Raw genomic sequence first — 15,874 nt, forward strand, 5'->3', positions numbered from 1 at the left:
CCGATGAAGCCACCTAATGGCGCAGCGGGGAAATAACCCATAGGGAGCAAGAGGTTGCTGGTTCAAATCCCCACTGGTATGTTTCCCACCTATATCTGGCAGCAGCAATATATAGGAAGATGCTGAAAGGCATCATCTCATACTGAGATGGCAATGGTAAACCCATCCTGTATTCTACCAAAGAAAACCACATGGCTCTGTGGTTGCCAGGAGTCGACACCAACTCAACGACACAACTGTGCTTTACTAGCCAATGATGGTAAAGACACCTGCCCAAGGCCTTGGGAGAGCCACTTCCAGTGGACTCGTGGAACTCAGCAGCAGCAGGCGGCTTCCTGTGTTCAGTGAAGAAGACTGCAGAAAGGTTAGACAGCTGCTCTCTAATCTAGATCAGGAGTTCCCAGCCTCAAATCTGCAGTGAGCCAAATAATTCCTATACATCAGGGAACCAAATAATTGCTCTTCATCTGGGGACTCAAGATGGGGAACTCCTGGTCTCAAGGCATTATTTGATTTGTGGTGAATCCCCAGCAAGGGGCATGTCATAGTACTACCTGTTTGCAGATCTCCTCTTTCTGCACAGTGATAATGGGGGGAGGGGGGGAGGGAGGGAAATAAGTAAACAAAAGTTAAGAAGGTGGACCTAAAATGAGAAAAGCATGACTTATGGAAAACTGAACTACAAACACTCCACATTTCACCACATATTTTACCTGCTTCTTGCTCACCCATTAATTCTCTTCATCATCACTGTCCCTCCCCACTCTTTAATCACTCTTTGGGATTACAGCAAGGTGGTCCAAAGTTAGGCAACTCACTCAGCATCACTCAATATATGTAAGCCTATTAGTGAAGGAGGATTCTAACCAACAGGAGTGATATACAGAGAATAGGAAGCGGAGGTGGTAGCTGTTTTTGAGTTAATCAGTATGGAGTGTGAGATTGTGATCTTGCTTTAGCATTATGCCCAGCATTATCTGATGCTGGGATGCATATTTAAAATTGTTGCAGAATGTGAGCTGTCCACGTAGCTTTCAGAACAAACACCAGTGCAAGATTTAAGACCACTTTACTTGTAAGACAAACACTTAAGAGGTCAGTACAGAACTTGCTGACTCACTCACACACAGGAACAAACAGAAATAGGAAAGAGAATAGAAACTCCTAGCTAGCCCTACCAGTACTGAGGAAGCTACATTGCCCTCTCTGGCTTCATAGCAGATTATATGCAAACTATACGCAGGCTGCAGCTGTTGAATATCCCAACAAAAAACACCTACTCTGGACTCATTATGCTAAAAACATGTTAATTGTTTGTATATATTATCAGGGTGATTTTAGAGCAATACAAGGATGAATCCATGGTTTGTGAAATTTTAGTTTTGATTGCCTGGGATCTAATCTAATATTAGACTTGCATGTGGAAAGATTTGAGTGTCCTTCTTGGATGTCTAGATGCAATCAAGGTAAATGATATATTGCTAACTGGGCAAAGAGGCACCTTTTAATGTGGTGATTCTCTTTATTTAGCAGGGGGAGAGTAACTGGCCCTATCCACCCCCAGCACAGTACCTCCGCTGACTGTGGCTGGTGTCTGTCTTATGTTTCTTTTTAGATTGTGAGCCCTTTGGGGACAGGGATCCATTTTGTTTATCTTATTTATTTGTTACCCTGTTTCCCCGAAAGTAAGACCTACCCCGAAAGTAAGACCTAGCAGTAATTTCTGATGTACCGCTAATTGCCCTAGTGCATTTTTTTGGGCTAAAATTAATATAAGACACTGTCTTATTTTCGGGGAAACACGGTATTTCTCTGTGTAAACCGCCCTGCGCCATTTTTGGAAGGGCGGTATAGAAATCGATGAATGAATGAATGAATAAATATTGGTGTCAGGGGCGTAGCAAGGTTGGAAGGGGCCCAGAGACAAGATTTTAAAATGGGCCCCTCACTGATATACACATACATTTCACAATATATAGTGCACTCACACTCACATCCCCATTATGAATACGGTGAATATCTAGTTCACATTGAATCTAGTTTTTTTACTCTCTGCTCCTGCCGATCTCCAAGAGACTCAACATAATTCATAGGGGGTGCAACACAGGCGGGTAGGAAGTCATGTGATGCGCCTCTGGGGGGCCCCTCGAGGCAGTGGGGCCCCAAGATGACTGCCTCCCCTTGCCTAATGGTAGTTACGCCCCTGATTGGTGTGAAATGATGTATGGTATTTTCTACAGTTATAATAGTAAGATTTCTGTACAGTATTGTGAGACCATTCATGTTTCAGTGTCCAGTTTAGTAGAATGTTTGTTTTTCTTGGCACTTAATAACCAGGGAATTTTTCCTGACTGGGTAGTGGGTACATTTTTGTTTATTTGTGAATAAATTAGGCTATTTTCTCTGTAGTTTGTAAACACAGCACAGGTAAGATCTTTCATTATATCACCAGTTGATGCAGCAATATGCAGTCTTTGGTCACAGATAACTGTTCGTCATGTCATGAAGCATTATGAACAGTTCCAAATTATTTATTAATTAATAATAATAATAATAATAATAATAATAATAATAATAATAATAATAATTTGATTTCTATCCCGCCCTTCCAAAAATGGCTCAGGGTGGTTTACACAGAGAAATAATATATAAATAAGATGGATCCCTGTCCCCAAAGGGCTCACAATCTAAAAAGAAACATAAGATAGACACCAGCAACAGTCACTGGAGGTACTGTGCTTGGGTGGATAGGGCCATTTGTGTGGCTTCCCCCCAGATTAAGCCAATGGTATATTTTGCTGCATTTTAAGTGCTCCTCTTCACATTAACAACATTCCTGTGAGCCCTGAGTTCTATTCAGAGGTTATGTTGTATGAATGTACAGATGTTTATACACTCGTACATGTGTTTGTGTGAATGACTATAGTGGCATTTATTTTAATAGTGGTTCTGAGTTTACAGGTCCCTCAAATGCATGGTACAGATAGGAAGTATACTGCTGTACCTGTGTTCAATATAACATGTGAATAACCTATATATACTATATACTTATTGTATTAATGTTGAACATGTTGGAATTTACTGTGTAACGAAGCATTTTCTTGCCCAAGGCATACCTGCCTCTATATGTATGTTTCTATGTTAAGTCCTTGGGGTGGAATCAGTCTTCAAGTCTGTTGATTGGTTGTTTTATCCATTCAGTTGGTTTTTCTCTCTCCCTCTTACAGAGATGACTGTTACGTGTTAGCTAGTGTTAAGAAATAATAAATAATTAAGATGTTGTTTCTGCAACTAAAATGAAGACTCTTGTTCAATTCCTTATAAATCAAGGAGTCACTCTGCAACAGAATATAAAGCATGAAAAGAAGTATGGGTATAGTCCAGGCTGGGTAGTAGTTGAGATCACTTAATGTAACAAAGTACATAATATAGAATATATGTAGAACTGAAAAGTATTGCTCTCACTTCAGATGAACATAGAACTGCCTGCAGGCTTTGAGGGGGAAAAATGAGAGGACTTGATATTGCCTTCAGTGAATTAGCACATCTGCCCAAGTGAGCCTTCCCGTGTTTATTTTTTCAGCCATGTTGCTTGGTAGTTAAAGTAAACTGAGAGGGGACTCAGCTAAAAGGGCTACTAACTGCACTCTGCTATGCTTGATTTTCTCCTCTAGAGGTTACTTAGGGCACTTTCACGCTTGCATGGTTCAGGCTGGGCCAAGCTGATCTGGACTGTAAACTAGCTTTTCTGTATAGACAGGACAGTTGCAGAATGCCAAAGTCACTTCTCGCTTTTCAGCCTTTTGGCTAAGATCAAGTAAGTTTGTGTGTGTGTGTGTGTGTGTGTGTGTGTGTGTGTGTGTGTGTGAATGCCAAAGTGCTGTTATTTACAGCTGTAGAAAACCCAGGTCCTGTAAGCTGGCCAGAAGATAATGAGGGCTGGTCATAGCCATTTAAAATGCTTCAGTGTTGGGTACATGAGAGTGCATCCTCCTGAGTAAGCTTTGAAAGGGTAATAAGTGCAGAGATGAGGCGCTATTCCCTTCGCCAGTCTGAAATGGACAAAGAGTGTCTGTGCTGAGTTGCTGTTGAGGCTCTCCACAATATAGCCTACTCTTTCTGAGTCAAGGAAGGATAACTTTTTCTAGTACCTGGCAAATTCTGTAATGCTTCTCATTACACAACTTTAATCCACGTGCACAAAGATCCACATGAGGGTTACTTGTGAATGTCAAAGAATTGGTAAAGTAAGGGAGCTTTACTCAAAAGTAGATCTGTTGGCAGGAAGGACTTCTGGCAGGAAGGACTCCACACAACATTGACTAAATCATTAAATTGCCTAGACCACAAGCTACCTGCCAGTGTCAGGAAACCTTTTCTGGCCTAGAACTTGCTGTCTGGAGCCTTCCCTTTCAAGCAGAGCCACTCATAGCAAGGGCTTAAAATGGGTGTCCAGACATCTTGAAGAACGTTATAGGGGAAGTGAATGCCTCATTAAAGAGGAGATGTTAAGCAGAAAAATTAGAACATGGGTGACTTAGCTCAATAATGTTCATTTACCAGGTTCAACCACAGATAGTGGATAAGCATGTAGAGTTAGATTTTTAAACAAACACAATACCACTTTGGTGCAAAAGAATTGGGTGGGTTGTTGAACTTTATAACAAAAGTGTAAAAATTATCTTTTGATATATCCCTACTAGGATTTTCCGAGGCAGAGAGGAAGCAGCCTGTCTCTTCTGTAGAATCCTCTAACTCAGGGGTTCTCAAACTTGGGTCCCTAGATGTGGTTGGAATACAACCTTCATCCCCAGTAATCATGGCCTTGTGGTTGGAGGTGATGGAGGGTGAAATGTCCAACAACATTTGGGGAACCAGGTTTGAGAACCCCTGCAACTGGTTTTGCACTTGCAGTCGCAGCCAAGAATCTGTACTTGTAGAGTGCTGTATTTCTTAGACTGAAGAGTATGTGAGAAGACTGAACTCCTGCATCCCTCTGATCTGTCACTTATGTGGTTTGTCCCGTTTTTAGATGTACATTCTGGGCTGCTACTAAAGCCTCTGCCTCCTAGACTGTATGAAGGAGAAAGTCCCACCCTGCCTATGTTCCATAGCACATGTGACTTAGGGAGCTTTCTCTTGGATTGCTGGCTACTGCCACTAATTCTGAAGGAAACATCATGTTGGGTATTCTGACCATCAGGTGTAAGAATGTCCATTTCAGAATTTTCTAGTAGTCAAAGTACAGGAATGAATGAGTCAGAACCAAGCACTTATTATTATTTTAAAGTCTTTGTTTTTAGCTGTTTTCTCAGACTATGGATAAGTTTTCTCAGACTCTCCCTCAACTAAAGTGGGAGTGGGGAGGCAAGGGGCTTGTGAGGACATACAATGTGGGATGTGGCAAATAGGAGGGAATATGTGAGGTGGTGGCAAGGTGACAGGAGACCTTTCAAAGGCATACAAGGCAGTAGCAGAGAGCCTCTGAACACGAACTTTCTACATCACAGCTATACAGCCTATGAATATGGAGGTTCCAGGAAGTTTAGCCAGCATGAGTAAGAGCTACTGTTCAACTTCCCCTTTTCACACTGTCCAATCTGATTTTCCTCTTCGAAAAGGCTGCAATTCAATAATAAAAAAAACCTTTGGTTTACGATGAGAGTTAAGATGCTTTCAATTTTCACTAGAGCTCGAAAACTAACGGAGATTGCAAATTAAGGTATCCATGTTAATATCCATGCCATATAAACTGTAAAGACCCCTTTACAATCACAGGATAACCACAGGATATCTTAACCACAGGATGAGATAGAGAAGGCCCTCTGTTCCATGGCCAAACCATCAGACCGGCAAGGGACTGAAGATGATTGTGAGGAGCAGTCAGCAGCAGGAGGCCTGCCATGCAGGATCCTTAAGTAACTCTAGCAGCCTCTGGGCCACTGTCTGTAAATACGCAAAAGAAGAGTGTAAGTGTGGTATAGTGGTTAGAGTGCTGGACTAGGACCGGGGAGACCTGAGTTCAAATCCCCATTCAGCCATGATACTAGCTGGGTGACTCTGGGCCAGTCACTTCTCTCTCAGCCTAACCTACTTCACAGGGTTGTTGTGGGGAGAAACTTAAGTATGTAGTACACTGCTCTGGGCTCCCAGGAGGAACCGAGGAAGAGCGGGATATAAATGTAAAAATAAATAAAAAAATAATCAAGGAAGGCCTAGCAGACAAAGTGGGTAGTATCATTGTTTTCAAAGTATGGGGAAAGGGGAAAAGCTGCCAAATGTAAAATCTCAGACTATACACTGTAAAGAAAACCTTTTATTCCAATTTCCACCCAACCATTTGTCTAACCCCATCTCAGATTTCCTCTTAAAAGGGCACGTGGCTTCCACCTCCCACATATGTATTGCATATAGATTACTGTTTGCATTGATGGGACAATATTCAGGTGAAGTCATGACTAAGTCCCACTGAAATTAACAGAAACTACGTTATTTATTTCTTTATTACATTTGTATACTGCCTCTGGGCAGTGCGCAATAAGTAAAAAACAAAAACAAACACCAAATAAAACAAACTGCTTAGAACAATATAAAACCAAATTTAAAACAGTTCAGAGCCATCTAAAACCAATTAAAAATCCTTAAGAACAATTTTAAAACCTTGGAAGGCCTGGCCAAACAAGTGAGGCGGGTCTCACGATCAGCACCCTTAGCCCGCTTTCCACTGATCGTCAGAATAGCTCCAGGAAGTTTTTAGGGCTCTCTTGAAGGCCGGCCACAAGCTCGTTCGTTAGTCATAACTAACTTGTCTCATTGATTGCACTGTTGCTTGGTCATGACTGACTGGTCTCATTTTCTGTTTATTTTCATGCTCACTTTTTTACACTGCCCTGATAGCTTTAAAAGCAGAGTAGCATAGGACATGGATATGCCCAAACTGTGGTTCAAACTCTGGTCCGAGCACCGTTTGCAAGCGGGACGGGAGCTTTAGGAAAGTGCATGGCATCCATGCATGCATGGACGCCATGTGCCTGCTGGCGCTGAGTGGGGGTACTTGGGGTGAGTGCCACCCCAGCAGGAAGCCTGCTCTCCTCTTTCTTAAACCTGCTCCCCACTCCCAAACAGTGCTCGAACCACAATTCAGGCACATCCCTAGTACAGAAATCTGTTCAGCATTATTTATGTATCATACTGATTTCTTGCAGCTCAGACTGCAATTAGAAACATAGGAGCAGTCTAAGAAAGGCTTTTCTGATAATTTGGCAACCTAAAGGCCAAGAATAAAGACATTTGCTTAGCAAAGCAGCCAGGAATCTTGACTTATTTCCAACCAGCAAGCAGCGGGAAGAATCCAACTCCATGACCGTTTGTTTAATCTCCCCAAGGACACACCTGCTTGGAAGCACAGAGTTCCATGAACCAGGATATCAGCAGATCCTGGAGGTTGTTTTCCAGCAAAAAGGCCTTTTGTGTCAATATTGCATTTAAGGTTGCACTGCCTGAGTTCTCCTTACCCACAATTTGTACAGCAGGTCAATGCCCTGAGTGGTGATAAGAGGGATAACCAGAGCTGATTGCTACTATCACTTTCCATCCTCACCGCCCCAGCGTGGCTTAATGGCTATATAATCTGCAATTACAAGATGCTTGTCTACTGCTTCATTTCTTAGGACCTCCATCCCCATCATATCCCAAACTTAACTGCACTGAGTTTTCAAGTGTTCATGTTTGAGTAATTATTGAATGAGAAAGAGTGGTTTTTGAATAACAAGCAAAAGCCTCTCTGTTCAAGGAGTTCATTTTCATCAGAATTAGGCTGAGCAAAGGGAACAGAAGAAAAAGTCTCTCCATAGAGGAGAGCTGGTCTTGTGGTAACAAGCATGACTTGTCTCCTTACATAAGAACATAAGAACAGCCCTGCTGGATCAGGCCCACGGCCCATCTAGTCCAGCATCCTGTTTCACACAGTGGCCCACCAGATGTCTCTGGGAAGCCCCCAGGCAAGAGGTATGTGCATGCCCTCTCTCCTGCCATTACTCCCCTGCAACTGGTACTCAGAGGCACCCTGCCCTTGAGGCTGGAGGTGGCCCACAGCCCTCTGACTAGTAGCCATTGATAAACCCTCTCCTCCATGAAGTCATCCAAACCCCTCTTAAAGCCATCCAAGTTGTTGGCTGTCACCACATCCTGTGGCAGAGAGTTCCACAAGTGGATCACGCGTTGTGTGAAAAAGTACTTCCGTTTGTTGGTCCTAGACCTCCTGGCAATCAATTTCATGGAGTGACCCCTGGTTCTAGTGTTGTGTGAGAGGGAAAAGAATCTCTCTCTCCCCACTTTCTCCACACCATGCATGATTTTATAGACCTCTATCATGTGTCCCCGCAGACGTCTTTTTTCTAAACTAAAAAGCCCCAGGTGTTGTAGTCTTGCCTCATAAGAAAGGTGCTCTAGGCCCCTGATCATATTGGTTGCCCTCTTCTGTACCTTCTCCTGTTCAACAATGTCCTTTTTAAGATGTGGTGACCAGAATTGTACGCAGTACTCCAAGTGTGGTCGCACCATAGTTTTGTATAAGGGCATTATAATGTTAGCCATTTTATTTTCAATCCCCTTTCTAATGATCCCTAGCATGGAATTTGCCTTTTTCACAGCTGCTGCACATTGAGTCGAAACTTTCAACGAGCTGTCAACCACAACCCCAAGATCCCTCTCCTGGTCCGTCACCGACAGCTCGGATCCCATCAGCGTATACTTGAAGTTGGGGTTTTTTGTCCCAATGTGCATCACTTTACACTTGCTAACATTGAACCGCATTTGCCATTTTGTCGCCCACTCCCCCAGTTTGGAGAGATCCTTTTGGAGCTGCTCACAATCCGTTTCGGATTTCACTACCCGGAAGAGTTTGGTATCATCTGCAAATTTGGCCACATCGCTGCTTACCCCTGCTTCTAGATCATTTATGAATAAATTAAAAAGCACCGGTCCCAATAGAAATCCCTGGGGGACCCCACTTCTTACTTCCCTCCATTGTGAAAACTCTCCATTTATCCCTACCCTCTGTTTCCTGTCTTTCAACCAGTTAGCAATCCACACATGTACTTGTCCCCTTATCCCATGACCGCTAAGTTTCCTCAGGAGTCTTTGATGAGGAACTTGGTCAAAAGCTTTTTGGAAGTCCAGGTAGACAATGTCAACTGGATCACCTTGATCCACACACTTGTTGACATTCTCAAAGAAGTCCAAAAGGTTGGTGAGGCAAGATTTACCTTTGCGGAAGCCATGCTGGCTCACTCCCAGCAGAGCCTGTTCTTCTAGGTGCTTTACAATTTTATCCTTGAGGATGCTTTCCATCAATTTGCCCGGAACGGACGTTAGGCTAACCGGCCTGTAATTTCCCGGATCGCCCCTGGATCCCTTTTTGAAAATCAGTGTTACATTTGCTACTCTCCAGTCCTCTGGTAAAGAGCCCGATTTCAGGGATACGTTAAATATTTTAGCAAGGAGGTCGGCAATTTCACATTTGAGTTCTTTGAGGACTCTTGGATGGATGCCATCCGGCCCTGGTGATTTGTTAGCTTTCAGTTTTTCCAGACAGTTTAGAACAGGGATTCTCAACGTTGGATCCCCAGATGTTATTGGACTTCAACTCCCATAATCCCCAGCCAAAGGCCCCTGGGCCTGGGGATTATGGGAGTTGAAGTCCAATAACATCTGGGGACCCAGCGTTGAGAATCCCTGGTTTAGAACATCATCCCTTGTCACTTCTATCTGACTCAGCTCTCTAGCCTCCATCCCTAAAAAGCCTGGTTCAGGAACAGGCATATGCTCAGTATCCTCTGCTGTGAAGACAAACGCAAAGAACTCATTCAGTTTCTCTGCAACCTCCATATCCTCCTTAATAATCCTTTTCACTCCCTCATTGTCTAATGGCCCAACCGCCTCCCTGGCAGGTTTCCTGCTTCTGATGTACTTAAAGAAGTTTTTGTTATTCCCCTTGATACTTTTGGCTAAATGTTCCTCAAACTCTCTTTTTGCCTCCCTTATTGTCACCTTGCATTTCTTTTGCCAGAGTTTGTGTTCCTTTCTGTTCTCTTCATTTGGACAGGCCTTCCAATTTCAGAAGGAAGTCTTCTTCCCTTTTATGGCTTCTTTGACGGTACCTGTTAGCCACGCTGGCATCCTCCTGGACTTAGTGGTACCTTTCCTCCTTTTGGGTATACAAGCTAACTGGGCTTCTAGTATTGTGGTTTTGAGTAAACTCCATGCATTCTGGAGCGAAGTGACTCTCCTGATTTCCCCCCTCAGCTTTCTTTTCACCATACTCCTCATTTTGGAGAAGTTTCCTCTTCTGAAATTCAAAATGTCTGTGTTTGACATCCTTGGTGATTCTCTCCCCGCATGTATGCTGAATTTGATGGCACTGTGGTTACTGTTCCCTAAAGGGTCAATGACACTGACATCACGCACCAGGGCCTGGGTGTCACTCAGAATTAGATCCAAGGTCGCCTTCTCTCTGGTCGGTTCCATGACCAACTGTTCTAGGGCACAGTCATTTAGCGTATCTAGAAATCTGAACTCTTTGTCATTACCTGACTGTGAATTTACCCAGTCTATGTGTGGGTAGTTGAAATCACCCATAATTACAGCCCTGCCTCTCCTTGACGCCTCCCTGATTTCCTCCTGCATCTCCCAGTCACTGTCGGCATTTTGATCCGGAGGGCGATAGCACATCCCCAGTAGCACGATTCCTTTCCGGCCTTGTATAGTCACCCACAGGGTTTCTGTGGAGGACTCCAGTCCACTTAGGTTTTCTAGCTTGTTAGATTCTATCCCTTCTTTAACATACAGTGCTACCCCTCCTCCAAGGCGCCCCTCCCTGTCCTTTCTATAGAGTTTATACCCAGGGATAACAGTGTCCCACCGGTTCTCACTGTTCCACCATGTTTCTGTTATGCCCACTATGTCTATTTCTGCGTTAGCAACCAAGCACTCCAGCTCACCCATCTTGGCTCGGAGGCTTCTGGCATTGGCATACAAGCACCTATACATTGAATCTCTCCCCTGATGTATGCTATTCTTTTGACTCTTTGACCTGCTGGCACAGGCTCCCGTCTGCTCTTTATGCGGTTCTGCTCCGTCCTCTTCTATTTTATTTGAATTCTTTGCAGCCTCACACTTTAAAGGATGGCTTTTGCCAAACAGGATACTGCCGAGCTCCCATCGGCTGTTCCCCAGGTGTCATTTTAAAAGCTATTCTGCAACCTTTATGATTTTAAGCGCCAGCAGTCTGGTTCCATCTTGGTTCAAGTGCAGCCCGTCCCTTTTGTACAGGCCTTGCTTGCCCCAAAATGTGTCCCAGTGCCTAACAAATCTAAACCCCTCCTCCCGGCACCAACGTCTCATCCACGCATTGAAACCCCTCAGCTCTGCCTGTCTCACTGTACTTGCGCGTGGAACAGGTAGCATTTCTGAGAATGCTACCTTGGGGGTCCTGGACTTCAAAATGCTACCTATCAGCCTAAATTTGGCTTCCAGGACCTCCCGACTGCATTTCCCCACATCGTTGGTGCCGACCTGCACCACGACAGCTGTCTCCTCCCCAGCACTGCCTAGGAGCCTGTCTAGACGCTGCGTAATGTCCTCAACCTTCGCACCAGGCAGGCAAGTCACTGTGCGGTCAACACGCGGGTCACAAAACCATCTCTCTATCCCTCTAATGATCGAATCACCCACTACAAGGAGGCTCCCACCCCCCAGAGGAGTATCCCCTGTGAGAGAGGATATGGGCTTATCATCCACGGAAGGGGTCCCTTCTAAAGGAGCATTTCCCTCTTCCTCAGACCGATGTCGTCCTTGCCCAAGACCTTCATTCTCCCTGACAGCAGAGGAGCTACCAGCCCTTGGAGTGGGATGCCTCTATCACATCCCTGAAAGTCTCGTCCTCATTCCTCTCTGTCTCTCAGCTTCTCCAGATCCGCCACCTTGGTCCCAAGGGAACGGATTTGTTCCCTGAGAGCCAGGAGCTCCTTGCACCGAGCACACACCCATGACTTCTGCCCATGGGGCAAATAGTCATACATGTGGCACTCTGTGCAATACTCTGGGAAGTGCCCCTTTCCCTGCTGACCTTCTATCTTCATACTGTTTTAGTTGGCTCTTTACAGTATTTAGGGAGCTTATTTTCTGTTTATTAGATAGTTTACTAGGATAGGTCTCAGCTGTAATGGTCAGCTATTTAACTGTCCAAACAGCCTTTCCCAAGAATATGAGGGATACGAGGGAGGGATATGTACTTATGTTCTCTTCTCCACCAGGCTCCTTGTGCTCCTTGTGATCGCAGGGGCTTGTTCCAGGCTCCCCCGCACACTTCACGCTAAACTCCTGCAAAACTCCTACGTCCTGTTTGCTATCCCTGTTCGCTATGCTCTTGGGCTTTCGCCTCATATGTAGAGTAGCCTTCCAAATGTCACACAGGATGTGAGTCAAAGGAAAGGAATGTGGGGCCCCTCCCAGCCCTAGCTGACTCCACCCCCACTACTAAGTAAACAGTGCCTTTAGGTAACCCTAATAACTCCTAGCCCTGTGATATCTTAACCCTAACAAGTAACCCTAACAAGTAACACACACAGAGATAGAGAGACTAAGACCTACCCCTTAAAGAGAAACAGCCCCTGCAGAACTCCCCTCTTCCTGTTAGTTTGTTTGAAGGGGAAAAGGCTAGATGTTTAGAAGGGCTTGCTCAACTTCTCAGCTTCTCAGTTGTGTCTTCAGCTTCTCCTTAGCTAAGCATGGTCTACCCTGGTTGCATATGAATGGGAGACTAGAAGTGTGAACACTGTAAGATATTCCCGTCGGGATGGAGCCACTCTGGGAAGTGCAGAAGGTTCCAAGTTCCCTCCCTGGCTTCTCCAAGATAGGGCTGAGAGAGATTCCTGCCTGCAACCTTGGAGAAGCCGCTGCCAGTCTGTGAAGACAATACTGAGCTAGATAGACCAATGGTCTGACTCAGTATATGGCAGCTTCCTAGGTTCCTATGGTTGATAAGTGGGCATCACCACTGAGAATTTGGAGGCTCACTCACCATAAACTTCTGTGCTGCTTCTCTGGGATTTTGCCACTCCCTGTGGCCCTATATAATAAGTTGTGCTTCTTTTCTTCATTGCAAAATGGCCATTCAGGATGGAAGGCTGGCAAGGAGAAACAGCATGAGATTTTACAGAAGGCATGCAGTGGCCAAGTAAATTCAGAGGCACAACTACTGCAAGAATTTACAAATGCTTCCCACCATGTGTATGTAGTTATTTCTCAAATTTGTAGACTGCCCCAAACTTCTGTCTCTGGGCAGTTTATAACAAATTAAAAATGAAAACCTTAAAAAAATTTAAAACCACAGTCATTAAAATGCTTGGGTGAAATAAAACAAGTCTTTAGGGACTTTTTAAAAGTTGTCAGAAATGAGGAGGCTCTTATTTCAGCAGGGAGCACAATCCAGGGCATTAGCATTGGGCTTGTCTGTATTGAGTGGAAGAGATACTACATATGAACCTGACTTCTAGAACAGACCATTGGTCCATCCAAGTCAATCAAAAACAGTCTTGCCCAGCCCTCACGAGAGATGTCCAGAACCAAGGAATTTGTTAGGTACTTAAAAGATCCAGACCCCAGACCCCCGGGGCCCCCACCTTTAATAGCTAAACTGAATCATACCCCCTTTGAATAATTACTTCTTTTAAAGTCTGTAATATTATAATGCAGCACCTATGACACTGTCTTAACGGCACAACTTTACTTTATGAAGGTGGAAGAAGCAGGGACAGACTGCACAGAGCTCCTAGCTCACAGAGGAAGGAGGTGATTGGGCAAGAGCTCTTAAAAGTCACTGCTTTTCATTGATTTGGATGGACATCTTTACGTCTTGAAAAGTCTTAAAGACCCTCTGGGGCAGGGATTCTCAACGTTGGGTCCCCAGATGTTGTTGGACTTCAACTCCCATAATCCCCCAGCCCCACTGGCCTTTGGTTGGGGATTATGGGAGTTGAAGTCCAAGAACATCTGGGGGACCCAACATTGAGAATCCCTGCTCTGGAGGAGGTCACAAAGGAAGGAGGTGGCTAATGGACTCTGAGTAATTCACTGGGGGCCAGTATTCCTTGTAACAGGGATTCCCAGATGTTGTTGACCACAATTCCCAGAATTCTTGGCCAAAGGCCATTGAAGCTGGGGATTCTGGGAGCTGTAGTCAACAACATTTGGAAATCCCTGTTACAGGGGACACTGCTGGGGGCCTGTGCCCCATGGGCAGGATGCAGTTCGAGCCCGGGACCTTCTGCATGCCAAACAGAGCTGCAGCTCCTCTCTCATTAATTATTAGGCAATTCCATCAGGTCAACAGCTTTTCTTCCTTATTATATGCTTGGAATGTTGGGTGGTTATGAAACAAAACCAAAATACGTGGGAAGAGCTAATGACAATGAGAAGCTCACACTCTTCGGTTCATTCTTTCTGTCCCTAAAAAATAACTGGCCAAGATTCAGCCCCAGAAATGCTGCTGTACTAATGGCAAGATTAAGCCCACAGCTGCTGTACTAATGGCAGTGAAGGAAAGGATGCAAGCAGTGCTCGGGTGTTTGTTTTTTCTGAGCCTTGTAAGCCATTTGTAACAAGAGAATGCCCTGCTGTTATAGAAATCTATCTATCTATTTATTTAACATATTTATATACCTTTGTCTTTAAGGTTTTTATTAAGCTGGGCGTTCTCAAACTTGGGTCCCCAGATGTTGTTGGACTACAACATCCATCATCTTCAGCCACAATGGATGAAGGCTGATGGAATGATGGGAGTTGTAATCCAAGAACCTCTGGGGACCTGAGTTTGAGAGCCCTTGGCTTAAGCAACTTTCCTTCTGTAAGAAAACACAGTTTAGAGCACCTGTAAATGCTTCCTCTCTGCCCATAAAGACAGCCTTAAAAAAAAACCAAACCAACCCACCTCAGACTTCCGCACACAATGTTGTTTGTGAAGCAATCAGCTTGGCTTTCTGAGAGCTTGTGAGAAGCTCCTGGCGGAGAGCCAGAGAATGTCCTTTCCCAGATGTATTCAATTAAGCAGATATGGCTGCTCTAACCTGTGCTAATTTCTCCCCCAGCTCTGCAGTGTTTTCTACTTGCACTTGATGTATAATCTATAGAAAGTGCAAACAGTTCGAGCTGACACTTGATAGGCCTATAAATAGAACTCCTGCACCTGCTGCAGTTCTGCCCCTGAACTGACACAGAAGCAAGATGGACTGGGATACTGTAGACGCAAGGTCTGGGGCAGGAGCAGCTCCAGAGTGGGGCAGGAAGGCAAGCCCTCCCCCCCTCCATTTCTGTTTCAGAAATCTCTGTGGGACACAGCTTGCTCACCCATAAATGCACTTTGACACTTCTCCCCCCCTCCCCGCCCGGCTCCATTTTTTAAATTTTTTGGTGCTGCCACTGCACAGAAGAAGATTTCTAGTGTGAAAGGATGGCTTTTCCAGTGTAGTCGGACTAATCTAGGCTCTTCAACCGTGTCCTACAATATAGGACCCAAGCATGAGTTCCTGGAACAGGAAGACTGATCTGTTGACTGCTGTAGCTCCCTGGAGTCTGTCTTTGCCCTTGGGCAACTGGACACAGGGCAGATGCCTTTAATTCCTTGGACACTGGAACAAAAGGCTGCTCTGATGACTTGGTACCAATCCATAGAATCATGGTGAGACAGCAACGCTTGAGTAACAGGAAGTGGAGAGGAGAAAAGGTATCTTATAGAAACCGTCCCTCCCTTCTGCTTACACACTTCTTTGAGAAGACTGCTTTCTGAACACACATGCCACCAATCTCAGGATACCCA

Source organism: Hemicordylus capensis, chromosome 2 (assembly GCF_027244095.1).
Source record: "Hemicordylus capensis ecotype Gifberg chromosome 2, rHemCap1.1.pri, whole genome shotgun sequence".
Classification (NCBI taxonomy): Eukaryota; Metazoa; Chordata; class Lepidosauria; order Squamata; family Cordylidae; genus Hemicordylus; species Hemicordylus capensis.